Source organism: Pomacea canaliculata, linkage group LG6 (genome assembly GCF_003073045.1).
Source record: "Pomacea canaliculata isolate SZHN2017 linkage group LG6, ASM307304v1, whole genome shotgun sequence".
Classification (NCBI taxonomy): domain Eukaryota; kingdom Metazoa; phylum Mollusca; class Gastropoda; order Architaenioglossa; family Ampullariidae; genus Pomacea; species Pomacea canaliculata.
Window position 1 is genome coordinate 29,284,337 of NC_037595.1, and position 7,307 is coordinate 29,291,643.

At 41.3% G+C, this 7,307-nt stretch overlaps 1 long non-coding RNA gene across 2 annotated transcripts; it reads left to right on the forward strand.

Annotated features, from left to right (window-relative positions):
* The first annotated feature begins 408 nt into the window (after positions 1-408).
* LOC112566449 lies at positions 409-5,246 on the forward strand. 2 transcript variants are annotated; one of them, XR_003099591.1, is made up of 8 exons: positions 409-451; positions 1,996-2,172; positions 2,525-2,656; positions 3,131-3,258; positions 3,598-3,706; positions 4,072-4,133; positions 4,394-4,868; positions 5,184-5,246. It is a non-coding gene; the product is annotated as an uncharacterized LOC112566449 (long non-coding RNA). The 2 variants fall into 2 exon arrangements; XR_003099590.1 differs by lacking the exon at positions 409-451 and adding an exon at positions 1,514-1,611.
* The last annotated feature ends 2,061 nt before the right edge of the window (positions 5,247-7,307 follow it).

Here is a 7,307-nt window from a genome sequence, read left to right on the forward strand (position 1 = left end):
TTTCGCCCTTTGACCTTTGGGGTAGATATCAAACAGGAAGATGGAGCGTAAACTCACAGGTGAAGGTAGAGGACTAGCTCTTGGCTGTTATTTAAAAAAAATATTTTTCTCTTTGTGATATAGACACTGCTGTTGCTGGCAAGGCACAAACACTTACAAAACAACTTATCTCTGTGTGGATGGATGAGCCTAATTAATTTACCAACTCTCAGTTTATTGCAATCTGGACAGTGCACTCTTCTGAGTTGAGAGTCAGTAAAGCGCATGTTACACATACATTCCAGAGAAAAGTGTCCAGAAAAGATGGAAGCCAGTTAGTGATTAACTGAAGGTGAGAAATACTGTTGACTGCCTGTCACCCGGGGTGTATCAGTGGGCGCAGCACTCCTGCCAGCCGAGGGAACGACCGGAAGCGATAACCTATCTCATGTCCACACACCAGGCAGTCCAGGTAGGGACAGGACGATGTACCATCGACATCTCGCTTCCTGGGGTCAGAGAACAGGGTAGCGCTGAGGGAGGTATCATAAAGGCTAAGTGGAGAGAAAATTATTTCTAAACGAACTAGTGGATTTCATTCAAAGACATTAATTCCCAAAACTTGAGCAAAAAGTCTCTGCGTGACAAAGTTTTGAACGTCGGGATTCTTCTCTAGTGGATTTTAGAAAGAGGTCAAGATCTCCGTGACAGAAGTAGGCTTGATAACTGGGCAACATTTCTACCCTCTCGCACTGGCTTCAACCCTTGTTGACGTCAGCTTTGAACTTACGAAATGAACGTGAGCTTTTATTGACGACGACGACGACGACGACGACGACGACGTGAGCTGAATTTCATGCCGAACTCGAGGCTGGCCTTTAACTGATTGCATATAAGGATATAGTGTGGACTGAGTCGCGTGGTAGGGGAGACCTTTAAGCACTCAAAGAGAGCAGGTGGTCCTGTGAGATAGTTGACGACATCTGAACGGCACTTTGATATCGTAATCACCTGTTTGCTTTCCTCTTAACCTTGTTCTTGTTTACCGGCAAGAAATACGGAGGTTTGAGAACAAGAAACAACATTTTGGAATTACTTCAACATTTTCCCAAAACACAAAAACAAGTAATTGATAAAATCTCAAAGAAACCAGGAGAGATAGCAAATTAAAAAAAATTAAAATGTTGTCTAAACCTGGATATAGAAGTGCACACAACATATCTTTTTCTCTAGATTATGGATTATTACTTGAAGAAGATACGAAGAAAACAAAGGGAAAAACAAATTACGAGAACAAGATATTGATGGGGTTAGGGCTGTCTAAAAGAAGAGAGGTGTGATTAACCACCGCTCTCTTATTTTTTAAAATCCCTTTTCTGACCACGAAGGTTCCTTTCCTATACATCAACTAGAAGTCATCTTGGCTAATCCGGAGTTAGTTATTTGGGGGTCCATGTCAGTCACAGAATACCTTTTAGTGCACTGCACATGCACTGTGTGAATCACGCAAACCTGGCACGTGATTCACAATTGACCAATTGCTATAAAAGGTGAAGACGAGGCTGTAGATGCTAGCACGTCTGCGTTGTTGGATACAGCATGGAGTTTCTGTGTGGCAACGAAAGTTTCTGGGTAAAGGTCTTGATTATGTTGGTTTATGAGGAGATGGGAGCTCATAAAGTACATTAAATGTATTTTCTTTGCCAAACAGAAGCCTTTTAAGCTTGGAATACCACCAAACATCAAATCACTGTGTCAGGAACCTATCCATGGAAGGCTGTATAAAACCTTAACAGAATCTCTGTTTGAACTGGATTACAGAAACATATAATTTGCGAAAATAACTAATAAATATAAAATGGCGGGTAACGAAGAAATGGTAAAAGCTATGTACAAATGTTGCGAGCTTTGTTTTTTCTAATCGTCTGTAACTAAGAGCATCACCTATAAGGTCGTTGTTAACCGGGGACAACTCATTGCAACAACACCGTAGAACATCTTGTTTCTGACTTCCAGAATGCTTCAGCAGCTTGGGAGGGACAATGGCCGCAGGTGTCAAGATGTTTCCAGAATACTGTGCTAGCCTGGACACCTTGCTGCCTCTTATTGGTGACAGCTCTTGCCTACTTCCCGTGGATCACATACAGAAGAGAAGAAGCTCTCCCCCACAACTGGCTTTTCTGGGCAAAGCAGGTGAGGATACATCAGTCTTTGGTCCTTCTTTTGGATACAAAAGCCCCTCTGAGTCCCTTCTTTTTCCAGATTTTTGTTTTACAAAAGAGATTCGATACAGATGGTGTTTCTATAAGTCTCGGTTACTCTACACATCCCTCGTAGCGTTCAGTGCATGACGGTTGGGATGCTGAGAGGGAAAGCAGGCATGCGAGCTCCTTAGTTTGTGTATAAGCATCAATTTCTTTATAATGTAGAACACAAGATACATGCAATAGTACGATAAGTAACCCCACTGATGTGAACACGTTGTAATCTTGACATGAGTTCATATCTTCATGCGTGATATAGTTTCATTTAAATTTATTTTGAGATGAGCGGTGTTCTGTTGTTGACGCTGGAAGCCATGAGACTGCTGTATGTCGTTGCTGAAGGTTTTAACGACGAGGAAGGTCTCAATACAATGTCTGATGTCATAGCTGCTGGTGTTCGCATCCTGGCAACCGTGAGTTGTGTTCAAAGTACTGAAAGCTTTATAACAGTTACACCACCTAAAACGCAGAGTATGTCTTACTTGCTACCACGATATCATGGCAACTTTGTTTTGGTTTATTGGAACCGTAATGGCGTACCTGCCACCCCAGGCAGCTTACTGGAGCTTACAGGTGTTCGTAAATCTCTCTCTCTTACATACACACAATTCAGATAGACATCGGACATTCACGCACACGGAAGTATATAGCATTCCGATAAGAAATAATATGAATGCCATGTACGTCCGTGTGTGGGAATAATAATGATAATAATTAATAATTAATTATTAATAATATTATTACAGCATTCCTATCTGCTATTTCCAAGCGCGCATGCGTGGAGATCTTGTATCATCAACTAGCGGGGTGTCGAGTGTTCAGTTTATTGTCAGAAGCTAACATAAATACTTATGTTCTGTCCTCGCGGTACTTGATGACTTTTTCAGAGTCTAGTGTTGGCGGTCGTTGCTGTAGAAAGACATGCTGGTGTAAGAGCTCCACTGTGTTGTTCCTGTACTGGCTGGTCGTCGTGATCGCTGATGTTGTACCCTTCTACACCATTATCTTGGAGCAGGTCAGATTCTTCCCTTGAATTTCTTTCCATAATTTTGAATCACGAGTCAACAGCTAAACGACAAATTCTCAGCATTAGTCAACATCCGGGTGCACAGACAAGAGATGCGCACCACCATCACAGAGAAGGCTTATTCCGAGAAAAATGTAGTCTCTAATACCTCACTCCCTTTTTACTAAAGAAGTGAAATATTACCGTGGTAATGGCGAAGGTGATGGTGGTAGTGAGGCTAGTGGTTGTAGTACAGGGTCAGCAGTGGATAATAAGCGAGAGTACAACAGTCAATCCTGTGTTAATTTGTTTATTGTCGTACTTCAGCAAGACTGTTCACTTCCACAGGGCCTCACTCAGAGTCTCGTGACATCTGCCATCTTTTATGTGACATTCGCATTAAAACTTTGCCAGTTGGGTCTCCACTGCATCGCCCACGTCACCGGCTCTTCAACATGTAAGAGCAGAAGACGAATTCTAGTTTTTGAAAACCACCCACAAACAAAATTTTTGTCTGAATGTTTTGGCCAGTTCCTTCCCATTCTTACAGAGAAAAATGTGTTTGCCATCACCTCTCTAAAGTAGGTTGAAAAGAACAACAAAGGCTTTGTTTTTATCCCACTTCTGATAAGCACATACATTTGTTGGGGAATTGGTTTAGTTTACATATATAAAATGGTTAAAACATCATAAGTTCGAAAGATACAAAAACACGTGATTAATTTTCGCTGTTTTGTAGAAATCTGTCGTTTTGATTATGACGGTTATTTTTATTCACTAGAAACATTTAAACATCTGATTTGTTTACTTGTTGATCTTCAGCATGCTTCTCCAGAGACCACGGCGTCTTTCCCGTCTTGGATTACATATTCCTGGATTAGCAGGTTAGTTGTGTATCACAAAAGAGCACACATACCAGCAAGATATAAACTATGATTGCATTGTCCACATCAATCTGCTGCCATAGCATTGCTTGTCATACCCACCACCTGAGATTAACGAACCAGAAAAATTAAATCTTAGCATTACAAATTTTTTCAGGTTTTTCATATAACCGTATCTAAGAAACAGTTATATTAAGTTTTTAATATATGTATTTTTTTGTTTATTCTGTTTCTTTTTCATTTGTTCATTTTGCTTACAGGTTGATGTCTCGCGGCTTCCGAGAGGAGCTTCAGGAGAAGGACGTGTTTGAACTCAAGCCTTCCGACACATCATCAGCCAACGGACCTGTTCTGATGAAATCATGGCGTCGAGAGCAAGAAAGAAGAGCTCTTCGAGGGAAGTCAACCTCACTTCATGATGTAGCGACGAGACATTAAGATCCAACTTCAGTGAAAAGACTCCTCTCCTCGCCACGATCCACTTGAATAAAAATTGTTCTTGGAGAACAAGAGCTTCGGTAGTGAAGCAACAGAAAAAGGAAGAAGTTCTTCTACAGAGGCAAGGAAAGATTATGGAGCTGCCTGCAGGAGGAGGGAAAGCAAGGCCGACAGGTCCGTTGAGCGACAGCTTCGTTGTGGCGGGCGTTGGTGAGGACGTATGTGGAGTGCACTTCTCGGCAACATCTGGAAGCTTCCTCACGACCTCCTTGCTGTTCTCAACCCGCTGTTGCTCGGGTAACCTGTCTTCTAAACTACACACAAATATGTGTTTTCATTTAAATAAAAAAATAAATATAATTGCATAATATATTAAAATAAATAAAATCAAGGTATGAACTCATATTGTCAGGAAAAATATATGGATGGTGTAAATATATTAAAATTAAATTATTGATATTATTTATAATGGTAATAATATAATATTATAGGTTATATCTTTGTATTTCGTAAGCGGTTATAGTGATTTTATATGCGTGTGTAGTTGTGTATAACTAGAAGTGTCTCCCACCTCACATTTTCTTTCTTGTGTTCATGAAATGACTTCATCAGCGAAATGATTGACCTCAACGACGACGACTCGAAGCCGGCCTGGCGGATGTTCCTTGTGCTACTCGCGGTATATCGTCTAGTCCCATCGCCGAATCTGTTCCATAGGTTTGACCTAGATTCGATCTTCAGCCCTTGCTGCTTCCATTTGACTTTACCTCCATGACTCTTGGTCTTCGGGTCAAGGCTGCTTTGACAGCAGCAGTCTTCAGCAAGGGTTTTTGATAAATCCTGTTATTAGATCTTTTATGACACTTTTGGCATTTAATTAACAGTGATAATAATTTCTTACTGCATGATCATTATACTTATTTTTTTTAACGGCAGAAGCTTGTTAGTAAACAATGTGTATTTAAAATACTGTATATATGTATAAAATATTTTTGTACGTATAATAGTTAGTCTCAGAATTTGGAAATCAGTTGAACTATGTTTATTAGAAATATGTCGAGTAAGTTTTGTTAGTCAAAGATAAATAGCAATTTTATGCCATTCATATGTATATACATATATGTCAAATGCCGCACCCTGGTCATCTCTCTCTCACACACACCGCCTAATCAACACACGCACGCACGCACAGATTGGACGAACTTGACCTTTCCTCTGTTGCTATCATGTTGCTCAGATGTTATTCATGGCGGATGTGTTCACCATCGGCTCTTTACTTGCATGAGGCTCATTCATATCCGTTAGCTTGTGCTGGTGCAGGTCACCAGCATGTCAAGCGAGGGTCAGAAGTTGCCTCAAGGAGAGATAATCAACCTGGCCTCTGTGGACACACAGCACGTCAACGTCTTTGTTAGTTACCTCCCTTACGCTTGGTCCGGGCCTGTGCAGATCGCCCTCAGTTTATATTTTCTGTACCGCACCGTGGGGCCACCTGCATTTGCTGGTAAATTCTCCTCCTCTTCCTCCTCCTCATTATCATCGTTGTCGTCGTCGTCGTCACCGTATCCTTTTTTTACTATATACAAAATCCATAATTATTCTTTCCTTCCGGTTTCACATGTGGCTGATCCACCAATGTCATGTTTAAGTGATTGGCGCGAGTCTAGAGATACATCCGCTTGTGGGGTGGACATTTACTATAACTATAAATAAATATACTTGGAATGTTAAGAGATCAATACAGATTTACTTTTCATCAGAAACTGACAGAAAATAATATTTAAATTGAAAGAAAACGCATGGATTTATTGCTAGAATTCGACCAACGGGAAAGACAGATTATCATGTGTGTACCACAAACCGAGAAGAGATGTAGAGTTGTGCGTACTGTGTGTCAAACAATATGATCCTGCTTCGTGGTGTTCGTCTGTCTGACAGGTGCAGGCGGTTGTTGGTGGTTTGGTTCTAAAGCCTGTCTCAACGCTTGAGCTTCTGTCGCAATCGCAATGTGGTGTCACTCCAGGAGTGTTCATGAAAGAGCAATAAGACTCACGCGCTAGAAATGTCAGCGAGTGCTGACTGCAATCAAGGTCTGCATACTTTTTTTTCATAGTGATTACGAAAATACGTTGTCTTGTTCATATTTCGAGATGAGAAAGGTTCAAGTAACCCCATGCATGCTTTGTGGTCACGCAAAGGCTTGTCAAAAGTGAGCATTCATGTAAGATTTATTAACTCGAATAAGTCACGTGGCAGAGGTTACCTGATACGAGCGCGATCTATGGAAATCGCTGCTGGATGTCCCAAACTGTGTGGCGCTACACCTGTTCGCTTTGGTGCGTGTTGTGCTAGGCGATAGCAGTCTCTAAGAGTACAGAACGTGTTACTTGAGCATTATTAATTAATAATCCAAAGTGCCGCTGGTATGAGATACTGGGTAGTGTTTCTAGGATGGGCACGTCCGTAAATAGTAGTTACTCATTTTACCAAACTGTATATATACTAGTCAATGTTTGCTGGAGATGGGCGGCCAGCGGCGGGTGCACAGTGTCAGAGAACAGGAAAGCGAGGCCGGATCCGGGACCGCGGCCGGAATCGTTTGCCCAGTCTGCTCTAATGTGCAATCTAAATAGCTAACTACGAATATAAAAATGATCGATGTTGATAGTCGAACAGTTTAAGTAGTGAGGGCGGTCTTAACATTACTTTAACATATTTTCAATGATCTGTCCTCCC